This window comes from Pseudorca crassidens, chromosome 3 (assembly GCF_039906515.1).
Source record: "Pseudorca crassidens isolate mPseCra1 chromosome 3, mPseCra1.hap1, whole genome shotgun sequence".
In the NCBI taxonomy this organism is placed as follows: Eukaryota; Metazoa; Chordata; class Mammalia; order Artiodactyla; family Delphinidae; genus Pseudorca; species Pseudorca crassidens.
The window spans coordinates 117,662,111-117,675,387 of record NC_090298.1 but is presented as its reverse complement, the minus strand read 5'-3'; the positions used below and the strand labels follow the sequence as shown (position 1 = coordinate 117,675,387).

The 13,277-nt window shown below is 38.0% G+C and overlaps 1 protein-coding gene across 10 annotated transcripts in view; it reads right to left on the bottom strand.

The window, feature by feature from the left end:
* LOC137221762 (protocadherin alpha-C2) overlaps nt 1-13,277 on the bottom strand; it is a 172,225-nt gene that overhangs the window by 45,093 nt on the left and 113,855 nt on the right. The gene's annotated exons all lie outside the window — the stretch shown is intronic.

Sequence of the window (13,277 nt, the reverse complement as noted above, 5' to 3'; positions counted from 1 at the left end):
CATCTATTCCACAAGAGTTTAAAATTCATTGTCCCACTTGTACAAAAGCACTCACTAAAGTGTTCTTTCTCCTTCTTTCTCTCAGCATCCTCTCACCCCTAGATCTTCTGCTGTCATTTTCTAGCTATGAACTGGAACAAAACTAGAAGGAGACCTGACATTTGGCACGCTTCCCTCCTTCAGGGCATAGTTGAAGGGGCCAAGGCACCCAGGTTTCAAAGGCCTGGACTAGCACATCTCTTCCTCCCACCTACCAAGTACAGCAGCTGACAACTCCACAACCTAACCCATTTTATTCCAGAGAAGCTCCCAGCTTCCTCCTATCCCTGCTGCTTCTTATTTGTCCTCTTTGTTCCCTCAGGAGTGCAAAGTGGGAAGCAATTTCCATCACATTCTATTCCTGTTTCTGGTCTTAAGCCTCTGGCTTCTCCCTCTCTGTCTGCTTCCTCCCAAAATGTCCCTACAGTAACTCTGTCTCTGCTGTGGTAATTTGATCTCAGAAAGCCTTTAACTCTCAAGTGCATGAAATGTAGGCCTGGCCTATGTCTTCACCCATTACTTATTTCTGAAAATAAATGGGTTATAGGTGGAATCAAGTTATAAGTTGTCAGGAAGAATGACCTTTTCTTCCCTCATCTCCTCCCGGGCTTTCACAGTCGCTGCCACCTCTGCCCACAGCTCTGAAACCTGGTCACTAGGCATTGACCATGCGTGGACCTGTGACCCCTGAAAAGATCACAGGCACTTAAAGAAGAGATTAAAATGACAGAGGCTTGGTAATGTTTTTAATGGAAGCCCCCAAGTGTCAAATCTCAGGAGAAAAATCAGGGCTCCTCTATTAGCAATCTTGTCATCTTCCAGCAAGGACATCTGCCAGGTTGTCCATTTTGATGTGTTGGGATCATAAGCTTCAACTAGTACTTACTCCCTCAATGGCTGAGAAGACAAACATAGCACCAACACAAATCGGCCACCTCTTCAAAGACGTACTAAAGAGATGGCAAACTCTGTATTTGGCACCACAATGATTTAGTTGCTCATACTATTGTACATGTCTCATGCCAACCTTACTAGTTGGTGGAATAGGATTGCTTAGATTGCTGGCAAGTGCCCTGTCTACGAATATTAATACTAATGCCTCAACCACACCACTATGTATTCCTTCCTTTCCTTGGACCTTCAAGAACCCCCTATTGAAAAGCAGAATAGCGCAGATTTTGAAGTCAGTCACACCCCTGCCAATGACTAACCGTGTGGACTTGGTCATGTTACTTAACCTAAGCTTCAGTTTACTCATTTTAATTGGGGAAGACAATTTTAAGTAAACTCATAGAATCATTACGATTACATGAGATGATGTATATAAAACAATCTGAGAGAGATTAAGAGGTATAAACTTCCACTTACAAAATAAATAAGTCACAGGTATGAAATGTACACTATGGGGAATACAGTCAATAATAATGTGATATCTTTGTATGGTGACAAACGCTAACTAGACTTATCACGGTGATTATTTTGTAACACATAGAAATATTGAATCACTATGTTGTGTACCAGAAATTAACATAGTGCTGTTGGTCAATTATACTTCACAAACAAACACACAGAAAAAGAAATGACACAACACTGTAAATCAACTATACTCCAATAAAATTTTTTAAAAAAGAAATAAGATCTGTGGTTAAGAGGTGGGGGGGGGGTAGGAGAGGGGAGTTTAGATGAAGGTAGTCAAAAGGTACAAACTGCAAGTTATAAGATAAATAAGTACTAAGGATATAATATACAACATGATAAATATAATTAACACTGCTGTATGCTATACATGAAAGCTGTTAAGAGAATAAATCCTAAGAGTTCTCATCACGAGGAAAAAATAATGGATGTTCATTAAACTTATTGTGGTAATCATTTCATGATGTATGTAACTTAAATCATCATGCTGTACACCTTAAAATTATACAATGCTGTATGTCAATTATATCTCAATAAAACTGGAAAGAAGAAAAACCAATCTGCATAGTAATTGACAAGTACGTTATTATTATCATTGTTATTGTTATTATTAAAATGCAACAATTTATTATCATCAGATAACCTTAGTTGACAGTCTATATATAGCATGGCCCTTTAAGGTATCAAACAGAGATAAGCACCTGTAACTATGCCAGACCTGTAACTATGCCAGCACCTGTAACTATGCCAGGGACAGAAAGTCAGTGATGATGGAGAAGATGAGTGTGCACCAAAGTTAAGCTTACCCAATTATTTCTAGAGCTTAGCCTATATTTTGAAAACAAAAACCAGTCCCTTTCTATATCAGCAAAGAAAAGGGACTTCCATCATGAGAATTCCTTCAAGGGATTTGTTCCCTCACAAGAGATTCACCTTTTTAGGATATGTGAAAATACTTTAGCAACAGAGTACAGAAGTGTTCCCAAAAATGCTGTAATCTCTAGCTCCCAGTATAGAGCTTGGCACAGAGGTACTTAATTAATGTTTCTTGAACAGAATTAAATTTACAACTTTACCTGTGCAATCCTCTCAAATAGAAATAGCTTCATCTTTTCTCTCCCCCTTTTAAATGTTCTCTATATTTCAATGTCCATCTTAAAACCTACCTAATCCATGAAACATTGTCTACTCTAAACATACTGTCTTTTTTTTTCTCTTTCATAGTCTACATCTCTCTCAATGCTGACATTCAGAATTCTGAATGTGTCATTCTTTAATTCATCCAAATGCTTTAATATTATTTCCTTACCTTAATTATACACAACCTACAAGCAGAAGCCATGTTGTATATGTCTGTGTATTTCTTCACAGTGTAGGAAAACTTACAGACTCTCAATAAATAAGTGATGGCTGTTTCATTTTCTTCAGATCCTTTTTTAGCAGATTCAAGAAGTGCTGCTACTTCTCCCTTTTTTCCCCAGGTCTAATGGTGAGAAGGCTCAAGAGCCTACAATGATTTTACTTCCTTTAAATTTTGAAATTCAAAATATTTCAAACCTGGAGAACTGAATCCTACTAATGAAGTTGCTGGATGCTAAGAAAGGCTCTGCTCAAAAGTATTATCATTCTTTCTACTTTATATTATAATTATAAATTGTAAAATAAAGGTATTCCTTGCTCATAACTAACATGGAAAGTGACATGATACGAGAAGTGCCACAAAAAGACATGATTTTGTTTACCCCCATGTTAGACGAGAACTTTGAAATAGTATCCCTTAATTGTATCCTTTAATTGTATTTGTAAAATGCATCTATCACAAGTTCATTGGACACAGGAGCAAAACCAATCAGAACACAATCCAATTAAGCCTCTAAGAAAAATACTGGTATGGGACTTCCCTGGTGGTCCAGTGGTTAAGACTCCCAATGCAGGGGGCCCGGGTTCTATCCCTGGTCAAGGAACTAGATCCCCCATGCCACAACTAAAGATCCCACGTGCCACAACTAAAAAAAGAGAAAAGATCCCACATGCGGCAACGAAGATCCCGCATGCCAACTAAGACCTGGAGCAGTCAAATAAATAAATAAATATTAAAAAAAAGAAGAAGAAAGACAAATACTGGTACTCAGTGAACTCTCCTAATTCACATAAATTTTCCTTTCTCTATTATTAGTGCCATTACAAATCATTTTACTTTGGGGAACCAAACAATCTGGAGTCTTTTGGCCACAGGGCAAGGGGACATGCTCATTAGTTGGATCAGGCTTTGGGCTGACCATTATGGGAGTACCTGCCAAATAGGGAAGGTTCTAATTTTCAATTTTAAGTTATATATTTATGTTGTTCCACAAACTGAGCACATGATATATAATTTAAAAACAGAGACAAATGAACATCCCAATGTTTAGTGTGGTCCAAAATAGTTTTAAAATTCCATCTTGTTATAAACGAACTGCACTTCTGATCTTTATGCATCTTCAGAAGGAAAATGTTTACCAGCATGATTACAGCATTTGTCACAGGTACAGCATCCAATGGTTGGAGAGATAAAAAAGATTTTTCAAATAACATTATGGCTGAATTTTTTCCACAGTCCCTTCCCTCCAGAGGGAATGCATTAACTTTTAGGGAAAGATCCTCTAAGTTTTTATTGATAGTTCTGAGAAATTAATATACTGTTGATTTTTGACTGAGGCATTTGCTTAGAATAAGCAAAGGAACTCAAACTATCTTTGGACAAGTACTAGTAAAAACAGAGAATACATTAAAGTCTTGGGGCAGATTGTGTAATGTAAGAGATAAAATCAAACTATTCAATTATTTGAGGGCTTTGCTTCTCTATCAGTATTTTCAATTGAGATGGCCTACCAAGAATCACAGAATATTAAAGGTTGAGAGATTTAGAAAGTATCTCACCCAAATTCTTTATTTTTCATTGAACAAAATGTTTCAGTAGAATTTGAACCTCAAGGTCAGTGAGGAGATAGGAAGCATAAAAGTGCTATAAGTAAGCCAAGTGACAAATGATCTTCCAGAGTAGTAGAACTTACTTACGGATGTGACTAGAGTACCAAATTTCCTATTTTTAAAAAAGTGCCATTGAGTTTGATATAAATTCCTTCAAAACTCTATTGTTACTAAAGTAACTGTATATGAGCACTTAAAGGCATTCAATACTAGGGACTACTTTGGCTTAACTGAAAACTGGTAACATCAAACCTACCACATAGACTTAAAAAAAATTTCCCATGGGCATTTTAGATTTTCAGTTGCCAGACTCATTGATAAGGGAAATGCTACAGGCATAGTCTATTTGGAATTCGTGGAGACATTAAACAAATTCCCCCCAATATATACTTATAGACAAAAGGAAGAAAGAAAGGCTGCAAGACAGTATGATTAGATGATTTCATAATTGTTTGGATAACAGTGAGACAAAAAGTGTTTATTAATGGAATGCTTCAGCCTGGAAGGAAAATTCCTGTAGGTGACTGCCGAGATTCACCATTGGTCTTATCCCTTATTCAATATTTTATCAATGACTCAAAGTAAGGAAGCATCAAGTGTCCAGGCCAATCCAGCAACAAGTTGAGCTCTCTAGAATGAGAATATCAACTGCCTAGGGTAAAACATGATTCTCATTCAATAACATTAGTACCAGTATTCTATCTGAGACTCAATACATGCCAGAAGTTGGTAAGTTTGTATTTAATTTCTGGCTTCCAGTATTGCCATTAAAACCTGTTCCAAGCTTCCATTCATCACTCAAGGCCTTTTATTTTAATAGAAAAACTTGTTTGGCTCTGTTTCTCCTCTGCCGTTCTTGGGATTTTAGCCATAGAATAAAATAAGGTGGTAATTTGGCACTAAAAAATATCCTTGTTCCCAAGTCGGTTTTAGCCACAGCATTCATCGATCTGTATACTGTTTTTCTCTATTTCAAAAAATGTAGATATTGTTGAGGTACCTCAAATTAGAACTGTTTTCCAGGATATGACCTAAGCTCAGTCTAAAGGAAGGCCATGGTATCTCCTTTCTATACCCATTGTGTTTGTTGCTTGGAGAAAACAAACTTATACTTCCACCTAAAAAGGGTGAATTCTCAAAAGCATCTGTTCATATATTCAGAGTATCAAGTAATTGTTGGCTTTTGGGGTCCTCCTTGCCATGCTGATGCCTTAGCACTACTGTTTACATATTATGTCTATACATATTAACTCATTTAATGCTCACAAGAGCACAATCCCCAGTCAGGTTGGTACTGATGAAGAAACTGGATCCCAAAAAGGTGAAGGAATTAACAGAATCTTCAGGAAGCTCTGGTCCATGCCCTTGTTTCTTGAGATAGTAACACTACATCTGACCACTACACATGCACTTCTAATTAAGAATCATGTTACTGGCCTCCAGCAATTAATTTCCAAGTATTTTATATGAGATCCTATCCAATTGTTTTGCGGTTTTTTTTGCGGTACGTGGGCGTCTCACTGTTGTGGCCTCTCCCGTTGAGGAGCACAGGCTCCGGACGCGCAGGCTCAGCAGCCATGGCTCATGGACCCAGCCGCTCCGCGGCATGTGGGATCTTCCTGGACCGGGGCACGAACCCGTGTCCCCTGCATCGGCAGGCAGACTCTCAACCACTGCGCCACCAGGGAAGCCCTCCAGTTGTTTTTATAACTACAATTTTTTTGTCTTTTAGAGACGTCAATTGGAATATATATATATATATATATATATATATATATATATATATATACACACACACATACATACATATATATGTATTTGGACTATATATATCTTTTAAATGGCTGGCCTTAGCAAAAGTGTTATACAAAATAGATTTGTATTTCATATCCCAGCCTCTTCCTTCAGTACTATCTTCCCACCTATGATATTCTGCCTAAGTAATGGGGTTTTACAAATGAATTTTTTTTTTTTTTTAGCTGCACCGCATGGCTTGCAGGATCCCACCTACAATATTCTGCCTAAGTAATGGGGTTTTACAAATGAATTGGCTTGTGGGATCTTAGTTCTCCCACCAGGGATTGAACCCGGGCCCCCTGCATTGGATGCAGAGAGTCCTACCCACTGAACTGCCAGGGAATTCCCAGACTTTTCTAATATAAATCTCATTAGTATATTCCTTGTGATGGATTTTGTTACATAAATCCTTTAGCAGTTATGTGTACATTATAAGGTGGGTAAAACATAAATTCTCTAAATTAGCCCAGTTAAGATGTACTATGTATTCTGTGATATTAAAAGATCCTTTAAGGCATTTGGATGAGAAATTAATGTTACCTAAAACCTTTATCAAAGTTAGAAACCTTTTATTAAAATTAGAAAAGACTTATAGATTCTTCAATTTTGTGGTATCCTCAGAACTTTTTACACATATCTTTTAGGTAGTAAGATCTAGGATTAAATTTCTCTAGCAATAATAGACGCAACTCCACTTCAAAGTTTTTAATCCCATTGTATGCTTAGGTCATGCACCTACTTAGGGTCCTCTTACAATAATCCTGCTTGATGTAAAACCAGACTCCAAGATTCAAGATCTGGCTCTACTGTTTATTATGTGTCATTGGGAAAGTTTTTTTTTTTTCCTCTAAATCACAGCTTAGTAAAATAAAGAAAAATAGTACTTACTATCAACAGTTCCTGCTAGACATTTATTCAGATAAAGCATGTAAATTTTTCATTGTATAAATTCTCAATGATTATTAGCCAGAAAAAGGAGGGGTGCAGCATGGGGATAGAAATCTCATAAAATTATCCAAATAACCTGAGGAGAAAGGAGGGATGAGTCAAAAGACAGCAAAAGCCCAAGTTTCTGCATTCCTTTTTTGCGTACTCTACTTGACTGACAGAATTGAGAAGAAAAATCTAGTTCTATTTATAGTAATGGTTCTATTTATACAGCATCTCTGAACTAAGGGTCTCAAAGATCATTTAACTTATACATCTACAACATGAAGTTGCTTGATGCCGACTTCAGCTTTTCAGCCCTAAATAGGAAAATATATATATATGTGTGTGTGTGTGTGTGTGTGTGCATGTGTGTATACACACATGCACACACACACACACACACACATATATATACACAAAACTCCCCAATCAATCAACACTTTAACGTGAGACTTTTCTTTATCTAAATCTATTGGGGAATTTTCCAATAAACCCAGTGAACCAAAGACAATGGGGTGGTAACTTTAATGAAGATATGAAACTGAAGCATAGAATGGTTTGATAATTTACTAGAAATACAGAGTTGATTTCAAGCAGAACTGGGGGAAAAAATCTCACTTTCTCTCTTTCCAACTCAATGTTACATCTATTACAACAGAGTTGTCACCCTAAGATATTCAATATCCTTTATAATTAAAATTTCATCATAGCCTCTCATGATTGGTTTTCTGCTGTACTCTCAAACTAGACTAGTATTCCTCTGATCCAATTCTCATAAGCTCATTTAAACTGTATATGAAAGATTTATTGGTTCATAAATCAATGAATACATAGGATATATTGGACAGATATGCCTCCTACGATATGTAGATTTAGTGTTCCTTAAGCTAGCAGGAGTTGAAGAATAAATAGGATTTTCAAGTTACAAAAAGTCATTCTTTCCAAGTGTCAACAATGATGTGTTAAGAAAGTAGCAGCAACCCTAAAAATGTCAGACTGTGCGTTTCCTGAGTACAAGGATGAATATTGCATCCTTGGATGAAAAATTTAGCTATAATTCTGAGAACTAGACAATTTTAGTTTGGGGGTAGGCACAGAAAATTAAATTATCATGGATTATTCCCTATTCTTATTCTCTCCCCAACATATTTTGAAAAGAATCATGGAGGGATTCAATGGTGTTACAATAGATAACCAAATTAAATTATCAAATTTAATTCTCATTAAAGAATTTGTATATGCATCAAGGTTACTGAGTCAACATTAAAAGTGAATGGAGGGACTTCCCTGGTGGCACAGTGGTTAAGAATCCGCCTGCCAATGCAGGGGACACAGGTTTAAGCCCTGGTCCGGGAAGATCCCACATGCTGCAGAGCAACTAAGCCTGAGCACCACAACTACTGAACCGATGCTCTAGAGCCCACGTGCCACAACTACTGAGCCCGTGAGCCACAACTACTGAGCCCATGAGCCACAACTACTGAAGCCTCCGGGCTTGGAGCCCGTGCTCCACAACAAGAGAAGCCCACAATGAGAAGCCCCCAGACCTCAACAAAGAGTAGCTCCCGCTGACTGCAACTAGAGAAAGCCCACGTGCAGCAACGAAGACCCAATGCAGACAAAAATAAATAAATAAATAAGTGAATGGAGGTTTATTTTCTCTTGATGACAATGATAGAGACGCTATTCAACAATAAATTCCTAAAAAGTTCCTAGAGCTCTGAAAAAACAACATCTACAAATTCACTTAGGTGGTTGTGTAAATTTATGTGTATAACTTCGAGAGGAAAAACGTTATTTGATATCTCAGTAGGACATAGACATATTTGCATACTTGGTTAAAGTGAGCTGTAAAAAATTTAAGTTTAATGCCTTTATGTGATTTCCATTAGTTATCTTAAAATAGAATGCATCTTGGAACTCTTTCAAATTGCATATTAAGAAATTCACACAATGATACTGACTTCAATATATATTTTCTTGAGAATTTTGTTTCAGCTTTCTTTATATCTTCACACTTTTGAGTCCAAGACTGAGGTTCTAAGCTTGGGGAACTTAAAAAAGTTAATAAATTAAAAAAAAAAGTGAATGGAGGGACTTCCCTGGTGGTGCAGTGGTTAAGAATTCGCCTGCCAATGCAGGGGACACAGGTTCTATCCCTGGTCTGGGAAGCTCCCACGTGCCGCAGAGCAACTAAGCCTGTGCACCACAACTGCTGAGCCTGTGCTCTAGAGGCCACAAGCCACAACTATTGAGTCTGTGTGCCACAACTACTGAAGCCCACGTGCCCTACAGCCCACATGCCACAACTACTGAGACCACACACCACAACTACTGAAGCCCGCATACTCTAGGGCCTGCGTGCCACAACTACTGAAGCCTGTGCACCTAGAGCCCACGCTCCACAAGAGAAGCCACCACAATGAGAAGCCCGTACTCGCCACAACTAGAGAAAGCTTGCACACAGCAACAAAGACCCAGTGAAGCCAAAAAAAAAAAAAAAAAAAGAAATTATAAAATGATGAAAACTTAAAAAAAATGTATGCATGGGGACTTCCCTGGTGGCCCAGTGGTTAAGAATCCACCTTCCAATACAGGGGATGTGGGTTTGATCCCTGGTCGGGGAACTAAGATCTCACTTGCTGAGGGGCAACTAAGCCTGCGTGCCGCAACTACTGACCTGCATGCTCTGGAGCCCACGTGCCACAACTAGAGAGCCTGCATGCCACAACTACTGAGCTCATGTGCTCTGGAGCCCACACACTCTGGAGCCTGTGCACCACAACAAAAGATCCCACATGCCGCAATGAAGATCCTGCATGCCGCAGCTAACCCGCTGCAGCCAAATAAGTTAAATAAATAAATAAGTAAATAAATAAATAAAAATATGCATGGAACATGTTTTTTTAAAAGAGCTGTAAACACATATAATTGTGACTGTACTTAGGTTTTGGGATTACAGATGATTTCTTTTCCTAAAACATCTACAATGATCATGTGGATTTTTAACGGAATTTTTAACGGAAAAATTATTTTAAAATCTATTTTCAACTTTACTGGCTACCTATTTCCTCATGATAAAATCTAAAATTCTAAGCATTGCATTGAAGGATCTTATCTGATTCTAACTTACCTTTCTAGCCTCAACTTCTTCCTTGCTTACACATGTACAGTATACTCTGGCCAAAACAAACTATTTTCAGCTTCTCTTATGCTTTCTCATTCCTCCAGGCCTTTATGGTTTTTGCTCTGCCTGAAATACTCATTCTCCACTCTACCTCCTTGCTTCCTAAATGATCCATTAATCTTCTGCTATAGAGATATCTTACATGGGAAGATTTCCCTGCCTATCCCCACCCTCCATCAAACACCATACTGAGTTAGTTGCTTTTCCTCTGGGCTTCCTACGTAGCACGTATTTGTTTCACTGTAGCTCTAATTTGTTTGTATTATATCTGACAGTTTACCTGTTTGTTGTTGAGATATCTTTCACTGTTATGGATTATATCTTATCTGTCTCCACATTTTGAGTGTCTCATGCTCAAAAAAGCATGTCAAATGGAGTGACTAGAATAAAGAAATATAGAAATTGTTGTATGTCAAGTAAAGCCACAAATACCACCTCTAATAAAGTTTGATTACCTGAATGTTTTTGTGTTTTCTTTTTTTACTGAAATATAGTTGATTTACAATGTCATGTTAGTGTCAGGTATACAGCACAGTGATTCAGTTATATACATATACACACACATATATACGTATATATGTATATATATGTGTATATATATATATTTTTTTCAGATTCTTTTACCTCATAGGTTATTGTCTGAATGTTTTAAGTGAAAGCATGTGCTCTCTTGGTTCAGTTACTAAGTATTTCATAGTAGAATTAATGTATGAATTACTTTCTTTCCAAAATTAATAATAAAATATTTAAATCCCCCTATGAAGTATTTCAATACTACTTAGATGCTAGTCTGCTGGTGATAAAACTGTATAATAGGGAATCTCAGCTAATGGCAGCCTAAATTATTCAGAGCAGCCATCTTACTAATAGCAAGTAAATATTCTGGATAAAATATTAAAACAATTATCTTAAAAGCACTAAAAACCAGATATGTAAATGAGGAACTGCTAAGACAAATTCTGGAAGAAACTTAAATCCAAAGAGGTGAGCAGAATTTTGAACTTGCTTTTTGTTCTGAAAGCATCTGCCAACACAAACTTGGACATAAATTCAGATAATTTGTGGGATGAGGAAGACAGAAATTAAGGACCAGAATGTACCTAAACTAAGGATTCTTATAGGATCTCCAAACTACAGTAATCTGGAACCCCAAGGACTATATTCTCCAGGTAATGGTGCAACAAACCTATCCACTCTCCAGCCCAGAGAACTGCTGGGGAGTTTGACTTGGAGCCAACCAGAACAGAAGGAAAACAGGAAAGGAAAAAAAATCTTATAAAGTTGTGGTTGGATACTGGATATCCCACAGATTTTCAGCTGGGTATACATAGAGTCTAAGTCTCCAAAGACCCTCAAGTCTTGAACTTAGATTAAAGCAGTTTACAACTAGTAGTTTTCAGACACTGGCAGGTGTAAATAAAAATCTATCCTGAAGGCACTTTCATTCAAGATCTCAGGATATCCTGACAAATATTATTTTCAGGGTAATGACCATCACAAGTCAGGGGAAATCTGGCACACATGGAAATATGGAGCTGTGATCAAAAACCAGCTGAAGGGCTTCCCTGGTGGCACAGTGGTTGAGGGTCCGCCTGCCGATGCAGGGGACATGGGTTCATGCCCCGGTCCGGGAGGATCCCACATGCCGTGGAGCGGCTGGGCCCATGAGCCGTGGCCGCTGAACCTGCGCGTCCGGAGCCTGTGCTCCGCAACGAGAGAGGCCACAACAGTGAGAGGCCTGCTTACCACAAAAAAAAAAAAAAAAAACAGCTGAAGCAGCACACAGCAGAAACATACTTTCAGACTGCAGACTCTAGAAATATCAAAGATTTAATATATTTAAAGAGATAAAAAGCAAGCTTGAAAATCTTTTCATAGAAGAAAAAATAAATTTAAAATGTCCCAGCAGATTTGAACAATAATAAATAGAATTTTTAAATGAATAATATAATAACTAAAAAAAAAACCTCAAGGGAAACTTCTAATAGCATATTAGACACAAAATGAAGACAAAATTAGTAAAACTGAAAGAAAACTAGTAAGAAATAACTCATAAAACAGCACAATGAGGGGTTTCCCTGGTGGTGCAGTGGTTGAGAGTCCGCCTGCCGATGCAGGGGACACGGGTTCGTGCCCCGGTCTGGGTGGATCCCACATGCCGCGAAGCGGCTAGGCCTGTGAGCCATGGCTGCTGAGCCTGCACGTCCGGAGCCTGTGCTCCACAACGGGAGAGGCCACAACAGTGAGAGGCCTGCGTATGGCAAAAAAAAAAAAAAAAATTTAATATAAAAATAGTTTTATATTTATATACTTGCAACAAAAACTATAAAAAAAATTTTTAATAGCATTTAAAATAGCATCAAAATATCAAATATCTAATGAAAGTTGTGCAAAGACCTTAAGTGAGGGGGTAGAAAAAGGTATTCCATGTAAATGGAAACAAAAAGAAAGCTGGAGGGCTTCCCTGGTGGCGCAGTGGTTTAGAGTCCACCTGCCGATGCAGGGGATGTGGGTTCGTGCCCTGGTCCAGGAGGATCCCACATGCCACAGAGTGGCTAGGCCCACAAGCCATGGCTGCTGAGCCTGCGCGTCCAGAGCCTGTGCTCCGCAACAGGAGAGGCCACAACAGTGAGAGGCCTGCATACCGCAAAAAAAAAAAAAAGAAAGAAAGCTGGAGTAGCAATACTTATATCAGACAAAATACACTTTAACACAAAGAGTATAATAAGACACAAAGAAGGAACTTACATTATAATAAAGGGATCAATCCAACAAGAAGATGTAACAACTGTAAATATATTGCGTTGGCCAAAAAGGTCATTCAGGTTTTTCTGTAAGAGCTTATGGAAAAACCCGAACGACCTTTTTGACCAACCCAATATATGCACCCAACATAGGAGCACCTAAATACATAAAGCAAATATTAACAAATGTAATG